The 13,303-nt window shown below is 42.5% G+C and overlaps 36 non-coding genes and 5 pseudogenes across 36 annotated transcripts; all 41 read left to right on the top strand.

The window, feature by feature from the left end:
* The first annotated feature begins 11 nt into the window (after positions 1–11).
* Positions 12–130, top strand: LOC134901284 (5S ribosomal RNA). The gene has a single exon (XR_010174775.1). It is a non-coding gene; the product is annotated as a 5S ribosomal RNA (ribosomal RNA).
* Positions 131–236: 106 nt separating this feature from the next.
* Positions 237–355, top strand: LOC135059507 (5S ribosomal RNA). The gene has a single exon (XR_010245911.1). It is a non-coding gene; the product is annotated as a 5S ribosomal RNA (ribosomal RNA).
* A 107-nt stretch (positions 356–462) lies between these two features.
* LOC134900460 (5S ribosomal RNA) lies at positions 463–581 on the top strand. The gene has a single exon (XR_010173969.1). It is a non-coding gene; the product is annotated as a 5S ribosomal RNA (ribosomal RNA).
* A 107-nt stretch (positions 582–688) lies between these two features.
* On the top strand, positions 689–807 carry LOC134893879 (5S ribosomal RNA; annotated as a pseudogene).
* Positions 808–914: 107 nt separating this feature from the next.
* Positions 915–1,033, top strand: LOC134901283 (5S ribosomal RNA). The gene has a single exon (XR_010174774.1). It is a non-coding gene; the product is annotated as a 5S ribosomal RNA (ribosomal RNA).
* Positions 1,034–1,140: 107 nt separating this feature from the next.
* LOC134900459 (5S ribosomal RNA) lies at positions 1,141–1,259 on the top strand. The gene has a single exon (XR_010173968.1). It is a non-coding gene; the product is annotated as a 5S ribosomal RNA (ribosomal RNA).
* A 107-nt stretch (positions 1,260–1,366) lies between these two features.
* LOC134900458 (5S ribosomal RNA) lies at positions 1,367–1,485 on the top strand. The gene has a single exon (XR_010173967.1). It is a non-coding gene; the product is annotated as a 5S ribosomal RNA (ribosomal RNA).
* A 107-nt stretch (positions 1,486–1,592) lies between these two features.
* Positions 1,593–1,711, top strand: LOC135066964 (5S ribosomal RNA). Its single transcript, XR_010253196.1, has one exon. It is a non-coding gene; the product is annotated as a 5S ribosomal RNA (ribosomal RNA).
* Positions 1,712–1,818: 107 nt separating this feature from the next.
* On the top strand, positions 1,819–1,937 carry LOC134900456 (5S ribosomal RNA). The gene has a single exon (XR_010173965.1). It is a non-coding gene; the product is annotated as a 5S ribosomal RNA (ribosomal RNA).
* A 107-nt stretch (positions 1,938–2,044) lies between these two features.
* On the top strand, positions 2,045–2,163 carry LOC135062217 (5S ribosomal RNA). Its single transcript, XR_010248571.1, has one exon. It is a non-coding gene; the product is annotated as a 5S ribosomal RNA (ribosomal RNA).
* Positions 2,164–2,270: 107 nt separating this feature from the next.
* Positions 2,271–2,389, top strand: LOC134900455 (5S ribosomal RNA). Its single transcript, XR_010173964.1, has one exon. It is a non-coding gene; the product is annotated as a 5S ribosomal RNA (ribosomal RNA).
* A 107-nt stretch (positions 2,390–2,496) lies between these two features.
* On the top strand, positions 2,497–2,615 carry LOC134900454 (5S ribosomal RNA). The gene has a single exon (XR_010173963.1). It is a non-coding gene; the product is annotated as a 5S ribosomal RNA (ribosomal RNA).
* Positions 2,616–2,722: 107 nt separating this feature from the next.
* Positions 2,723–2,841, top strand: LOC135065855 (5S ribosomal RNA). The gene has a single exon (XR_010252125.1). It is a non-coding gene; the product is annotated as a 5S ribosomal RNA (ribosomal RNA).
* A 107-nt stretch (positions 2,842–2,948) lies between these two features.
* Positions 2,949–3,067, top strand: LOC134900453 (5S ribosomal RNA). Its single transcript, XR_010173962.1, has one exon. It is a non-coding gene; the product is annotated as a 5S ribosomal RNA (ribosomal RNA).
* A 107-nt stretch (positions 3,068–3,174) lies between these two features.
* LOC134900452 (5S ribosomal RNA) lies at positions 3,175–3,293 on the top strand. The gene has a single exon (XR_010173961.1). It is a non-coding gene; the product is annotated as a 5S ribosomal RNA (ribosomal RNA).
* Positions 3,294–3,400: 107 nt separating this feature from the next.
* LOC135070499 (5S ribosomal RNA) lies at positions 3,401–3,519 on the top strand. The gene has a single exon (XR_010256662.1). It is a non-coding gene; the product is annotated as a 5S ribosomal RNA (ribosomal RNA).
* Positions 3,520–3,626: 107 nt separating this feature from the next.
* LOC134885015 (5S ribosomal RNA) lies at positions 3,627–3,745 on the top strand. Its single transcript, XR_010169144.1, has one exon. It is a non-coding gene; the product is annotated as a 5S ribosomal RNA (ribosomal RNA).
* Positions 3,746–3,852: 107 nt separating this feature from the next.
* LOC135061179 (5S ribosomal RNA) lies at positions 3,853–3,971 on the top strand. Its single transcript, XR_010247569.1, has one exon. It is a non-coding gene; the product is annotated as a 5S ribosomal RNA (ribosomal RNA).
* A 107-nt stretch (positions 3,972–4,078) lies between these two features.
* Positions 4,079–4,197, top strand: LOC135066021 (5S ribosomal RNA). Its single transcript, XR_010252283.1, has one exon. It is a non-coding gene; the product is annotated as a 5S ribosomal RNA (ribosomal RNA).
* A 107-nt stretch (positions 4,198–4,304) lies between these two features.
* On the top strand, positions 4,305–4,423 carry LOC135064544 (5S ribosomal RNA). Its single transcript, XR_010250851.1, has one exon. It is a non-coding gene; the product is annotated as a 5S ribosomal RNA (ribosomal RNA).
* A 107-nt stretch (positions 4,424–4,530) lies between these two features.
* On the top strand, positions 4,531–4,649 carry LOC134892237 (5S ribosomal RNA; annotated as a pseudogene).
* A 107-nt stretch (positions 4,650–4,756) lies between these two features.
* On the top strand, positions 4,757–4,875 carry LOC135062978 (5S ribosomal RNA). Its single transcript, XR_010249319.1, has one exon. It is a non-coding gene; the product is annotated as a 5S ribosomal RNA (ribosomal RNA).
* Positions 4,876–4,982: 107 nt separating this feature from the next.
* On the top strand, positions 4,983–5,101 carry LOC135062074 (5S ribosomal RNA). The gene has a single exon (XR_010248433.1). It is a non-coding gene; the product is annotated as a 5S ribosomal RNA (ribosomal RNA).
* Positions 5,102–5,208: 107 nt separating this feature from the next.
* On the top strand, positions 5,209–5,327 carry LOC134900450 (5S ribosomal RNA). Its single transcript, XR_010173960.1, has one exon. It is a non-coding gene; the product is annotated as a 5S ribosomal RNA (ribosomal RNA).
* A 107-nt stretch (positions 5,328–5,434) lies between these two features.
* On the top strand, positions 5,435–5,553 carry LOC134901223 (5S ribosomal RNA). The gene has a single exon (XR_010174714.1). It is a non-coding gene; the product is annotated as a 5S ribosomal RNA (ribosomal RNA).
* Positions 5,554–5,660: 107 nt separating this feature from the next.
* Positions 5,661–5,779, top strand: LOC134900449 (5S ribosomal RNA). The gene has a single exon (XR_010173959.1). It is a non-coding gene; the product is annotated as a 5S ribosomal RNA (ribosomal RNA).
* Positions 5,780–5,886: 107 nt separating this feature from the next.
* On the top strand, positions 5,887–6,005 carry LOC135070228 (5S ribosomal RNA). Its single transcript, XR_010256399.1, has one exon. It is a non-coding gene; the product is annotated as a 5S ribosomal RNA (ribosomal RNA).
* A 107-nt stretch (positions 6,006–6,112) lies between these two features.
* LOC134894428 (5S ribosomal RNA) lies at positions 6,113–6,231 on the top strand (annotated as a pseudogene).
* A 107-nt stretch (positions 6,232–6,338) lies between these two features.
* LOC135063406 (5S ribosomal RNA) lies at positions 6,339–6,457 on the top strand. Its single transcript, XR_010249739.1, has one exon. It is a non-coding gene; the product is annotated as a 5S ribosomal RNA (ribosomal RNA).
* Positions 6,458–6,564: 107 nt separating this feature from the next.
* LOC134885203 (5S ribosomal RNA) lies at positions 6,565–6,683 on the top strand. The gene has a single exon (XR_010169324.1). It is a non-coding gene; the product is annotated as a 5S ribosomal RNA (ribosomal RNA).
* A 107-nt stretch (positions 6,684–6,790) lies between these two features.
* Positions 6,791–6,909, top strand: LOC135061204 (5S ribosomal RNA). Its single transcript, XR_010247593.1, has one exon. It is a non-coding gene; the product is annotated as a 5S ribosomal RNA (ribosomal RNA).
* Positions 6,910–7,016: 107 nt separating this feature from the next.
* LOC135069102 (5S ribosomal RNA) lies at positions 7,017–7,135 on the top strand. The gene has a single exon (XR_010255292.1). It is a non-coding gene; the product is annotated as a 5S ribosomal RNA (ribosomal RNA).
* Positions 7,136–7,242: 107 nt separating this feature from the next.
* On the top strand, positions 7,243–7,361 carry LOC134893809 (5S ribosomal RNA; annotated as a pseudogene).
* A 107-nt stretch (positions 7,362–7,468) lies between these two features.
* On the top strand, positions 7,469–7,587 carry LOC134900448 (5S ribosomal RNA). Its single transcript, XR_010173958.1, has one exon. It is a non-coding gene; the product is annotated as a 5S ribosomal RNA (ribosomal RNA).
* Positions 7,588–7,694: 107 nt separating this feature from the next.
* On the top strand, positions 7,695–7,813 carry LOC135062073 (5S ribosomal RNA). The gene has a single exon (XR_010248432.1). It is a non-coding gene; the product is annotated as a 5S ribosomal RNA (ribosomal RNA).
* Positions 7,814–7,920: 107 nt separating this feature from the next.
* LOC134900447 (5S ribosomal RNA) lies at positions 7,921–8,039 on the top strand. The gene has a single exon (XR_010173957.1). It is a non-coding gene; the product is annotated as a 5S ribosomal RNA (ribosomal RNA).
* A 107-nt stretch (positions 8,040–8,146) lies between these two features.
* On the top strand, positions 8,147–8,265 carry LOC135062890 (5S ribosomal RNA). Its single transcript, XR_010249232.1, has one exon. It is a non-coding gene; the product is annotated as a 5S ribosomal RNA (ribosomal RNA).
* A 107-nt stretch (positions 8,266–8,372) lies between these two features.
* LOC134895337 (5S ribosomal RNA) lies at positions 8,373–8,491 on the top strand (annotated as a pseudogene).
* Positions 8,492–8,598: 107 nt separating this feature from the next.
* On the top strand, positions 8,599–8,717 carry LOC134900446 (5S ribosomal RNA). The gene has a single exon (XR_010173956.1). It is a non-coding gene; the product is annotated as a 5S ribosomal RNA (ribosomal RNA).
* Positions 8,718–8,824: 107 nt separating this feature from the next.
* Positions 8,825–8,943, top strand: LOC135062072 (5S ribosomal RNA). Its single transcript, XR_010248431.1, has one exon. It is a non-coding gene; the product is annotated as a 5S ribosomal RNA (ribosomal RNA).
* Positions 8,944–9,050: 107 nt separating this feature from the next.
* LOC135068442 (5S ribosomal RNA) lies at positions 9,051–9,169 on the top strand. The gene has a single exon (XR_010254643.1). It is a non-coding gene; the product is annotated as a 5S ribosomal RNA (ribosomal RNA).
* The last annotated feature ends 4,134 nt before the right edge of the window (positions 9,170–13,303 follow it).

Raw genomic sequence — 13,303 nt, 5'->3', positions numbered from 1 at the left:
CCACAAAGCTCATCTACAGCCACACCACACTGGATACGCCCAATCTCATCTGATCTTGGAAGCTAAGCAGTGTTGGGCCTGGTTAGTACTTTGATGGGAGACCACCTGGGAATACAAGGTGCTGTAGATATTTTATACTGCCAACACCGTTCTGTTGATGCATTCCATTTTCAAACGTATTCATTTATGAACCAGTAGTTACAAGTAGAAAAGTTCTAACAGAAACCACAAAGCTCATCTACAGCCACACCACACTGGGTACGCCCAATCTCATCTGATCTTGGAAGCTAAGCAGTGTTGGGCCTGGTTAGTACTTGGATGGGAGACCACCTGGGAATACAAGGTGCTGTAGATATTTTTATACTGCCAACACCGTTCTGTTGATGCATTCCATTTTCAAAAGTATTCATTTATGAACCAGTAGTTAGAAGTAGAAAAGTTCTAACAGAAACCATAAAGCTCATCTACAGCCACACCACACTGGATACGCCCAATCTCATCTGATCTTGGAAGCTAAGCAGTGTTGGGCCTGGTTAGTACTTGGATGGGAGACCACCTGGGAATACAAGGTGCTGTAGATAATTTTATACTGCAAACACCGTTCTGTTGATGCATTCCATTTTAAAACATATTCATTTATGAACCAGTAGTTAGAAGTAGAAAAGTTCTAACAGAAACCACAAAGTTCATCTACAGCCACACCACACTGGATATGCCCAATCTCCTCTGATCTTGGAAGCTAAGCAGTGTTGGGCCTGGTTAGTTCTTGGATGGGAGACGACCTGGGAATACAAGGTGCTGTAGATATTTTTATACTGCCAACACCGTTCTGTTGGTGCATTCCATTTTCAAACGTATTCATTTATGAACCAGTAGTTAGAAGTAGAAAAGTTCAAACAGAAACCACAAAGCTCATCTACAGCCACACCACACTGGATACGCCCAATCTCATCTGATCTTGGAAGCTAAGCAGTGTTGGGCCTGGTTAGTACTTTGATGGGAGACCACCTGGGAATACAAGGTGCTGTAGATATTTTTATACTGCCAACACCGTTCTGTTGATGCATTCCATTTTCAAACGTATTCATTTATGAACCAGTAGATACAAGTAGAAAAGTTCTAACATAAACCACAAAGCTCATCTACAGCCACACCACACTGGATACGCCCAATCTCATCTGATCTTGGAAGCTAAGCAGTGTTGGGCCTGGTTAGTACTTGGATGGGAGACCACCTGGGAATACAAGGTGCTGTAGATATTTTTATACTGCCAACACCGTTCTGTTGATGCATTCCATTTTCAAATGTATTCATTTATGAACCAGTAGTTAGAAGTAGAAAAGTTCTAACAGAAACCATGAAGCTCATCTACAGCCACACCACACTGGATACGCCCAATCTCATCTGATCTTGGAAGCTAAGCAGTGTTGGGCCTGGTTAGTACTTGGATGGGAGACCACCTGGGAATACAAGGTGCTGTAGATAATTTTATACTGCAAACACCGTTCTGTTGATGCATTCCATTTTAAAACATATTCATTTATGAACCAGTAGTTAGAAGTAGAAAAGTTCTAACAGAAACCACAAAGTTCATCTACAGCCACACCACGCTGGATATGCCCAATCTCATCTGATCTTGGAAGCTAAACAGTGTTGGGCCTGGTTAGTACTTGGATGGGAGACCACCTGGGAATACAAGGTGCTGTAGATATTTTTATACTGCCAACACCGTTCTGTTGATGCATTCCATTTTCAAACGTATTCATTTATGAACCAGTAGTTAGAAGTAGAAAAGTTCAAACAGAAACCACAAAGCTCATCTACAGCCACACCACACTGGATACGCCCAATCTCATCTGATCTTGGAAGCTAAGCAGTGTTGGGCCTGGTTAGTACTTGGATGGGAGACCACCTGGGAATACAAGGTGCTGTAGATATTTTTATTCTTCCAACACCGTTCTGTTGATGCATTCCATTTTCAAACGTATTCATTTATGAACCAGTAGTTAGAAGTAGAAAAGTTCTAACAGAAACCATAAAGCTCATCTACAGCCACACCACACTGGATACGCCCAATCTCATCTGATCTTGGAAGCTAAGCAGTGTTGGGTCTGGTTAGTACTTGGATGGGAGACCACCTGGGAATACAAGGTGCTGTAGATAATTTTATACTGCCAACACTGTTCTGTTGATGCATTCCATTTTAAAACGTATTCATTTATGAACCAGTAGTTAGAAGTAGAAAAGTTCTAACAGAAACCACAAAGTTCATCTACAGCCACACCACACTGGATACGCCCAATCTCATCTGATCTTGGAAGCTAAGCAGTGTTGGGCCTGGTTAGTACTTGGATGGGAGACCACCTGGGAATACAAGGTGCTGTAGATATTTTTATACTGCCAACACCGTTCTGTTGATGCATTCCATTTTCAAACGTATTCATTTATGAACCAGTAGTTAGAAGTAGAAAAGTTCTAACAAAAACCACAAAGCTCATCTACAGCCACACCACACTGGATACGCCCAATCTCATCTGATCTTGGAAGCTAAGCAGTGTTGGGCCTGGTTAGTACTTGGATGGGAGACCACCTGGGAATACAAGGTGCTGTAGATATTTTTATACTGCCAACACCGTTCTGTTGATGCATTCCATTTTCAAACGTATTCATTTATGAACCAGTAGTTAGAAGTAGAAAAGTTCTAACAGAAACCATAAAGCTCATCTACAGCCACACCACACTGGATACGCCCAATCTCATCTGATCTTGGAAGCTAAGCAGTGTTGGGCCTGGTTAGTACTTGGATGGGAGATCACCTGGGAATATAAGGTGCTGTAGATAATTTTATACTGCCAACACCGTTCTGTTGATGCATTCCATTTTAAAACGTATTCATTTATGAACCAGTAGTTAGAAGTAGAAAAGTTCTAACAGAAACCACAAAGTTTATCTACAGCCACACCACACTGGATACGCCCAATCTCATCTGATCTTGGAAGCTAAGCAGTGTTGGGCCTGGTTAGTACTTGGATGGGAGACCACCTGGGAATACAAGGTGCTGTAGATATTTTTATACTGCCAACACCGTTCTGTTGATGCATTCCATTTTCAAACGTGTTCATTTATGAACCAGTAGTTAGAAGTAGAAAAGTTCTAACAGAAACCACAAAGCTCATCTACAGCCACACCACACTGGATACGCCCAATCTCATCTGATCTTGGAAGCTAAGCAGTGTTGGGCCTGGTTAGTACTTGGATGGGAGACCACCTGGGAATACAAGGTGCTGTAGATATTTTTATACTGCCAACACCGTTCTGTTGATGCATTCAATTTTCAAACGTATTCATTTATGAACCAGTACTTACAAGTAGAAAAGTTCAAACAGAAACCACAAAGCTCATCTACAGCCACACCACACTGGATACGCCCAATCTCATCTGATCTTGGAAGCTAAGCAGTGTTGGACCTGGTTAGTACTTGGATGGGAGACCACTTGGGAATACAAGGTGCAGTAGATATTTTTATACTACCAACACCGTTCTGTTGATGCATTCCATTTTCAAACGTATTAATTTATGAACCAGTAGTTAGAAGTAGAAAAGTACTAACAGAAACCATAAAGCTCTTCTACAGCCACACCACACTGGATATGCCCAATCTCATCTGATTTTGGAAGCTAAGCAGTGTTGGGCCTGGTTAGTACTTGGATGGGAGACCACCTGGGAATACAAGGTGCTGTAGATATTTTTATACTGCCAACACCGTTCTGTTGATGCATTCCATTTTCAAACGTATTCATTTATGAACCAGTAGTTAGAAGTAGAAAAGTTCTAACAGAAACCAGAAAGTTCATCTACAGCAACACCACACTGGATACGCCCAATCTCATCTGATCTTGGAAGCTAAGCAGTGTTGGGCCTGGTTAGTACTTGGATGGGAGACCACCTGGGAACACAAGGTGCTGTAGATATTTTTATACTGCCAACACCGTTCTGTTGATGCATTCCATTTTAAAACGTATTCATTTATGAACCAGTAGTTAGAAGTAGAAAAGTTCTAACAGAAACCACAAAGCTCATCTACAGCCACACCACACTGGATACGCCCAATCTCATCTGATCTTGGAAGCTAAGCAGTGTTGGGCCTGGTTAGTACTTGGATGGGAGACCACTTGGGAATACAAGGTGCAGTAGATATTTTTATACTACCAACACCGTTCTGTTGATGCATTCCATTTTCAAACGTATTAATTTATGAACCAGTAGTTAGAAGTAGAAAAGTACTAACAGAAACCATAAAGCTCTTCTACAGCCACACCACACTGGATATGCCCAATCTCATCTGATCTTGGAAGCTAAGCAGTGTTGGGCCTGGTTAGTACTTGGATGGGAGACCACCTGGGAATACAAGGTGCTGTAGATATTTTTATACTGCCAACACCGTTCTGTTGATGCATTCCATTTTCAAACTTATTCATTTATGAACCAGTAGTTAGAAGTAGAAAAGTTCTAACAGAAACCATAAAGCTTATCTACAGCCACACCACACTGGATACGCCCAATCTCATCTGATCTAGGAAGCTAAGCAGTGTTGGGACTGGTTAGTACTTGGATGGGAGACTACCTGGGAATACAAGGTGCTGTAGATAATTTTATACTGCCAACACTGTTCTGTTGATGCATTCCATTTTAAAACGTATTCATTTATGAACCAGTAGTTAGAAGTAGAAAAGTTCTAACAGAAACCACAACGTTCATCTACAGCCACACCACACTGGATACGCCCAATCCCATCTGATCTTGGAAGCTAAGCAGTGTTGGGCCTGGTTAGTACTTGGATGGGAGACCACCTGGGAATACAAGGTGCTGTAGATATTTTTATACTGCCAACACCGTTCTGTTGATGCATTCCATTTTCAAACGTATTCATTTATGAACCAGTAGTTAGAAGTAGAAAAGTTCTAACAGAAACCAGAAAGTTCATCTACAGCAACACCACACTGTATACGCCCAATCTCATCTGATCTTGGAAGCTAAGCAGTGTTGGGCCTGGTTAGTACTTGGATGGGAGACCACCTGGGAATACAAGGTGCTGTAGATATTTTTATACTGCCAACACCGTTCTGTTGATGCATTCCATTTTCAAATGTATTCATTTATGAACCAGTAGTTAGAAGTTGAAAAGTTCTAACAGAAACCATAAAGCTCATCTACAGCCACACCACACTGGATACGCCCAATCTCATCTGATCTTGGAAGCTAAGCAGTGTTGGGCCTGGTTAGTACTTGGATGGGAGACCACCTGGGAATACAAGGTGCTGTAGATATTTTTATACTACCAACACCGTTCTGTTGATGCATTCCATTTTCAAACGTATTCATTTATGAACCAGTAGTTAGAAGTAGAAAAGTTCTAATAGAAACCATAAAGCTCATCTACAGCCACACCACACTGGATACGCCCAATCTCATCTGATCTTGGAAGCTAAGCAGTGTTGGGCCTGGTTAGTACTTGGATGGGAGACCACTTGGGAATACAAGGTGCTGTAGATATTTTTATACTACCAACACCGTTCTGTTGATGCATTCCATTTTCAAACGTATTCATTTATGAACCAGTAGTTAGAAGTAGAAAAGTTCAAACAGAAACCATAAAGCCCATCTACAGCCACACCACACTGGATACGCCCAATCTCATCTGATCTTGGAAGCTAAGCAGTGTTGGGCCTGGTTAGTACTTGGATGGGAGACCACCTGGGAATACAAGGTGCTGTAGATATTTTTATACTACCAACACCGTTCTGTTGATGCATTCCATTTTCAAACGTATTCATTTATGAACCAGTAGTTAGAAGTAGAAAAGTTCTAACAGAAACCAGAAAGTTCATCTACAGCCACACCACACTGGATACGCCCAATCTCATCTGATCTTGGAAACTAAGCAGTGTTGGGCCTGGGTAGTACTTGGATGGGAGACCACCTGGGAATACAAGTTGCTGTAGATAATTTTATACTGCCAACACCGTTCTGTTGATGCATTCCATTTTAAAACATATTCATTTATGAACCAGTAGTTAGAAGTAGAAAAGTTCTAACAGAAACCATAAAGCTTATCTACAGCCACACCACACTGGATACGCCCAATCTCATCTGATCTAGGAAGCTAAGCAGTGTTGGGACTGGTTAGTACTTGGATGGGAGACTACCTGGGAATACAAGGTGCCGTAGATAATTTTATACTGCCAACACCGTTCTGTTGATGCATTCCATTTTAAAACGTATTCATTTATGAACCAGTAGTTAGAAGTAGAAAAGTTCTAACAGAAACCACAAAGTTCATCTACAGCCACACCACACTGGATACGCCCAATCTCATCTGATCTTGGAAGCTAAGCAGTGTTGGGCCTGGTTAGTACTTGGATGGGAGACCACCTGGGAATACAAGGTGCTGCAGATATTTTTATACCGCCAACACCGTTCTGTTGATGCATTCCATTTTCAAACGTATTCATTTATGAACCAGTAGTTAGAAGTAGAAAAGTTCTAACAGAAACCAGAAAGTTCATCTACAGCAACACCACACTGTATACGCCCAATCTCATCTGATCTTGGAAGCTAAGCAGTGTTGGGCCTGGTTAGTACTTGGATGGGAGACCACCTGGGAATACAAGGTTCTGTAGATATTTTTATACTGCCAACACCGTTCTGTTGATGCATTCCATTTTCAAACTTATTCATTTATGAACCAGTAGTTAGAAGTAGAAAAGTTCTAACAGAAACCATAAAGCTCATCTACAGCCACATCACACTGGATACGCCCAATCTCATCTGATCTTGGAAGCTAAGCAGTGTTGGGCCTGGTTAGTACTTGGATGGGAGACCACCTGGGAATACAAGGTGCTGTAGATATTTTTATACTACCAACACTGTTCTGTTGATGCATTCCATTTTCAAACGTATTCATTTATGAACCAGTAGTTAGAAGTAGAAAAGTTCTAACAGAAACCAGAAAGTTCATCTACAGCCACACCACACTGGATACGCCCAATCTCATCTGATCTTGGAAACTAAGCAGTGTTGGGCCTGCGTAGTACTTGGATGGGAGACCACCTGGGAATACAAGGTGCTGTAGATATTTTTATACTGCCAACACCGTTCTGTTGATGCATTCCATTTTCAAACTTATTCATTTATGAACCAGTAGTTAGAAGTAGAAAAGTTCTAACAGAAACCATAAAGCTTATCTACAGCAACACCACACTGGATACGCCCAATCTCATCTGATCTAGGAAGCTAAGCAGTGTTGGGACTGGTTAGTACTTGGATGGGAGACTACCTGGGAATACAAGGTGCTGTAGATAATTTTATACTGCCAACACTGTTCTGTTGATGCATTCCATTTTAAAACGTATTCATTTATGAACCAGTAGTTAGAAGTAGAAAAGTTCTAACAGAAACCACAACGTTCATCTACAGCCACACCACACTGGATACGCCCAATCTCATCTGATCTTGGAAGCTAAGCAGTGTTGGGCCTGGTTAGTACTTGGATGGGAGACCACCTGGGAATACAAGGTGCTGTAGATATTTTTATACTGCCAACACCGTTCTGTTGATGCATTCCATTTTCAAACGTATTCATTTATGAACCAGTAGTTAGAAGTAGAAAAGTTCTAACAGAAACCAGAAAGTTCATCTACAGCAACACCACACTGTATACGCCCAATCTCATCTGATCTTGGAAGCTAAGCAGTGTTGGGCCTGGTTAGTACTTGGATGGGAGACCACCTGGGAATACAAGGTGCTGTAGATATTTTTATACTGCCAACACCGTTCTGTTGATGCATTCCATTTTCAAATGTATTCATTTATGAACCAGTAGTTAGAAGTAGAAAAGTTCTAACAGAAACCATAAAGCTCATCTACAGCCACACCACACTGGATACGCCCAATCTCATCTGATCTTGGAAGCTAAGCAGTGTTGGGCCTGGTTAGTACTTGGATGGGAGACCACCTGGGAATACAAGGTGCTGTAGATATTTTTATACTACCAACACCGTTCTGTTGATGCATTCCATTTTCAAACGTATTCATTTATGAACCAGTAGTTAGAAGTAGAAAAGTTCTAACAGAAACCAGAAAGTTCATCTACAGCCACACCACACTGGATACGCCCAATCTCATCTGATCTTGGAAACTAAGCAGTGTTGGGCCTGGGTAGTACTTGGATGGGAGACCACCTGGGAATACAAGGTGCTGTAGATATTTTTATACTGCCAACACCGTTCTGTTGATGCATTCCATTTTCAAACTTATTCATTTATGAACCAGTAGTTAGAAGTAGAAAAGTTCTAACAGAAACCATAAAGCTTATCTACAGCCACACCACACTGGATACGCCCAATCTCATCTGATGTAGGAAGCTAAGCAGTGTTGGGACTGGTTAGTACTTGGATGGGAGACTACCTGGGAATACAAGGTGCTGTAGATAATTTTATACTGCCAACACCGTTCTGTTGATGCTTTCATTTTTAAAACGTATTCATTTATGAACCAGTAGTTAGAAGTAGAAAAGTTCTAACAGAAACCACAAAGTTCATCTACAGCCACACCACACTGGATACGCCCAATCTCATCTGATCTTGGAAGCTAAGCAGTGTTGGGCCTGGTTAGTACTTGGATGGGAGACCACCTGGGAATACAAGGTGCTGTAGATATTTTTATACTGCCAACACCGTTCTGTTGATGCATTCCATTTTCAAACGTATTCATTTATGAACCAGTAGTTAGAAGTAGAAAAGTTCTTACAGAAACCAGAAAGTTCATCTACAGCAACACCACACTGTATACGCCCAATCTCATCTGATCTTGGAAGCTAAGCAGTGTTGGGCCTGGTTAGTACTTGGATGGGAGACCACCTGGGAATACAAGGTGCTGTAGATATTTTTATACTGCCAACACCGTTCTGTTGATGCATTCCATTTTCAAATGTATTCATTTATGAACCAGTAGTTAGAAGTAGAAAAGTTCTAACAGAAACCACAAAGCTCATCTACAGCCACACCACACTGGATACGCCCAATCTCATCTGATCTTGGAAGCTAAGCAGTGTTGGGCCTGGTTAGCACTTGGATGGGAGACCACCTGGGAATACAAGGTGCTGTAGATATTTTTATACTGCCAACACCGTTCTGTTGATGCATTCCATTTTCAAACATATTCATTTATGAACCATGAAGGGTTAAACATGCTATATGAATTGTTATGTGTTTGAATAGACACGTACGCACTCTCTACAAGATGCCTTTGTCTCTTCATATAATATAAGGCTTCTGTGTGTCTTATCTTCAAGGACAATTACATACTAGATCAAAACTGTTACTTCTGTGTGTTACTAAAATATCCCGCATGTAATGTCGTATGCTACTTCTATTTATCCAATCATATGCTTGCACATATTGTATACACCCATGTTTCTCTTCTATATAGTACGCTGTAATTTATTAAATAAACAGAGTGATTCTTAACTACATGGTGTCGTGTATTATCTGTAACGTTAAGGATTGCTCTCACTGACGTCAGTGGCCATCACATCGAGGTAATCAAAGAGAGGTAGGGATCCTTTCAGCTGGGAGCTCTATGTCCGGGATTCAGTGATCGTCCCTGAATGGTAAAAATAGAGAATTTATTGTCTATCTTTGCCATACAGGATTGCGGTCATACACTGAAGCTGAATCCGTGTCAGTGTTCCGGGAACACGTGACAAGGTAATATTTAAGTCCGGGACTTAATATTACGAAGTTTTATGTAAAAACATAAAACAGGTATCAGGGATACCATAGAATCTTTAATGTCTGGGACTTAAAGATACGTCTGAGAAAGGACCAGGAGTCCAAGCGCAATTCTCCAAAGACGTTAGTATCTGGGATACTTAAAAAAAAAAAAAAAATATATAGACCTGGGGTCTATACATAACGTAGATTATACCTCGATCTGATCGTCTATATATATATTCTTGTATGTTGTAGTGAGATAAGTTCTTATATTTGGTTCAGACGGCTGGTAAGTTTTCGTCTGCCAGATATCTTTACTCAAAACTCTTTTCTTGCTTCCTGTTTAAAACGCTGTATTTTTCTGACATCTTGTACGAAGGTAAGCGTACCCGTCAAAAGATTTCATGTTCTCATTATACAGATAATATTGTGATATTGTCAATGACTAATTAACTGGTGTTAGCTAATGCATGCATAGAAAGTTTTTGTTGTGAAATTGCATAGAACGTATTTTTGTTGTGATATTGCATAGACAGTTGTTATAAGTTGTTGTAGAAATTGCGTAGAAAGCTGGTGTAGATTGTATTCTTTACTATGGGAGGGGGTCAGAGTAAGACAGTCATTTATCCTCCACCTTTACCAGGAGAGACATGTAAGGAGTATGTAGCCCGTAACTCCACCACAGATTATTATCTAGTTAACCCTTGGGTAGATAACTTAGCGGGGTGGACAGAGAAAGTTGGCAGCCCCAGCCCATTCCCCCGTGATGGTATTAATTATCCATTTTATATGGACATGATCAAAGGGCTTTGTCTGGGAGACAAGGAAGCCTGGCCGTGGTATGATCATGACCCACAATGGGACATGACATATATGCGTGCTGGAGGAGAGCAATGGCTCACGATAGCACCTCATTGGTATGACAAAAATATCAAGCAGAAACAGCGTAGAATAAAATCTGTAACTTCCCGACTACACAAAGCTGAGGAATTTAGAAGCAACAAGTTTCTGAAAAACTCTTCTCCTCCGCCCTACAGTCCCCTATACCCCTCCTTAAAAGACACAGATCTTTTAGCTGCAGTTGCTTTGTCACGAATTCCGATGCAAAGGGGAGGGGGAGGAGGGGAAGGGGAAGGAGAAGGAGGCTCAGTTGCTTTGTCACGAATGCCGATGCAAAGGGGAGGGGGAGGAGGGGAAGGGGAAGGAGAAGGAGGCTCAGGAGGAATAGCCCCCCCTGACAGTACCCTCCACATAGACGTAACCACCCCCGCCCCTAGTGCCCCTACTCCTAACAGACAAACCGCCTCCCGCCGCAACGCTGACTTAACTATTGCTACTGACAACCCTCTCACCCCCTCCACAACGCGATCCGGCACTGGTTTCCTCGGTGTCGCCACCCACCTGCCCTTCATGACAGTAGGGGATCAGTTGTTAAAGAAACCCATTGAAATAGAGGATTTAGACAGAATTGTTAAGAACTGTCCCAAACCCACTGTTGCACCTGACGGCTGCATAGCTTACTTGAAAAAGGCTTGCACAGGACGCAGCTATACTCAAGAAGATATGAAGCTGATCATAGATGGGGTTATAGACCATTACAACGGGTGGGATTGGAAAAAGATTCCCACCATAAACACTCCTACCACCCTTAACGATGCCGTTCGCTACCCTCTCAATACTGGGGACGGTGTAACGGAGATGTGGAAGGAAATTGAGACCCATATGAAAGAGATTTTTAAAACCCGGGCTTCTCTTCCCATTGCCGTAGCATGTAAACAAAAGCCCACTGAAACTGTCACTGAGTTCTGGAAGAGGTTTAAAAAGTGTTGGTCTGAAGATGCAGGTCTCACTCTTGTAGATACAGACCATTTACTAATTTCTACCTTTGTAAATAACTTGTTGCCATCTGTTATGGTCCCTGTTAAGCAAGGTGTTTCTTCCTGGACCTCTGATAATATTAAGGAATTTGAAAAGCACTTATATGAAAAGGAAGCTGCAGGATGCTTTGATGTTAAAAAACCCTTGCAGAATGCCCCAACTCATAACTACCAAAATCAGAAAGGTCGGGGAGATAGACGCCAGCAGCACTCCACTGGCCCACCCCGTAATCCAGCCCGATATCAAAACCCACAAGCCAGGCCACCCCACCCCCCTGACTCTGCCAGCAGGAAACAAACCTCCTGCTTCAACTGTGGAAGGGACGATCACTGGGCAAGGGATTGCCCTTGTCCCTCACAAAACCACCGACAGCCCCAAGCTCCGGCTCCCTCCCGGGATCATCCCCGACAGTCACACAACAACCCCTTTCAGGATCATGTCCGATTCCGAGTTGACTGGCAGGATCCCTCCCACTGACGGGGCCCGGAGGAGGGTATCCCAGCCTTTGCCCAGCTCACCAGACACTGGAAGGACCCACCGCTACTAACCTTGATTATAGGAAAGAGAGCAATCCCTTTCCTGGTAGATAGCGGGGCAACTACTAGTGTTTTGTGTGTCGACCTGTACGACGGTCACTTGGTAAAGACTGCTCCTTCAATGGGAATTAATGGGATACCCACAGATGCTTACCTGACAGATGCCCTTAGTGTCAGAACCACGGGAGGCACATATATGGGTAAACACAATTTCACTGTAATACCTGAATGTCCAATTAATCTTCTGGGAAGGGATCTTCTTAGCAGGCTCGAAATCTCCATTCTCCCTTCACCCACTGGCAGTGGCCTGGAGGTTGAGTCCCCACACCTACCGGTGTGGGAAGCAACAGACATTACACCTGATTTTGACAAAGTAAACCCTGCTCTATGGTCGGAGGGTCCCTATGACACTGGCCTCATTCCTTGCACACCATATAGAGCAACCCTGAAACCTGACACACAACCTGTCTATCAAAAGCAATACCCCTTGTCACAAGAGAAGGTTGAAGGTCTTAGACCAATGATACAACAGTTTCTCCAACAAGGCATTCTCAGACACGTAATTTCACCTTACTGCACACCAGTCAACCCAGTTGCTAAGTCAGATGGCAGTGTAAGGTTTGTACAAGACCTTAGGGCAATTAACCAACTCATTGTGCCTATAGCACCCATTGTACCTGACATTAACTCACTCATTTCAGCTATCCCTGCAGATGCTGCATTTTTTTCGGTAATTGATTTAAAAAATGCATTTTTTAGCATTCCAGTGGATGCACAGACACAGTTACTTTTTGCCTTTTCTTTTGAGGGCAAGCAACTCACCTGGTGTCGTTTACCCCAGGGCTTCATTGACGCACCTGTTGTGTATAGCATTGTACTCCAGGCCACATTGGGGCCCTGGCACCCTCACCATGGTTCAGTCCTGCTACAGTATGCAGATGATCTGCTGCTCTGTAGTCAAACTAAGGAGGCCTGCCGGGAGGATGGTATATCACTGTTAAACTGGCTCTGTGAATGTGGACACAAGGTGTCCAAAACAAAAATGCAATGGTGTAAGAAGCATGTGGATTACTTAGGTTTTGTGCTCACTCAGGGGGAAAGGAAAGTCAGTCCACA

Source organism: Pseudophryne corroboree, chromosome 3 (genome assembly GCF_028390025.1).
Source record: "Pseudophryne corroboree isolate aPseCor3 chromosome 3, aPseCor3.hap2, whole genome shotgun sequence".
In the NCBI taxonomy this organism is placed as follows: domain Eukaryota; kingdom Metazoa; phylum Chordata; class Amphibia; order Anura; family Myobatrachidae; genus Pseudophryne; species Pseudophryne corroboree.
Note: the sequence above shows the minus strand (reverse complement) of the source record. Positions and strands in the feature narration are given on the sequence as shown.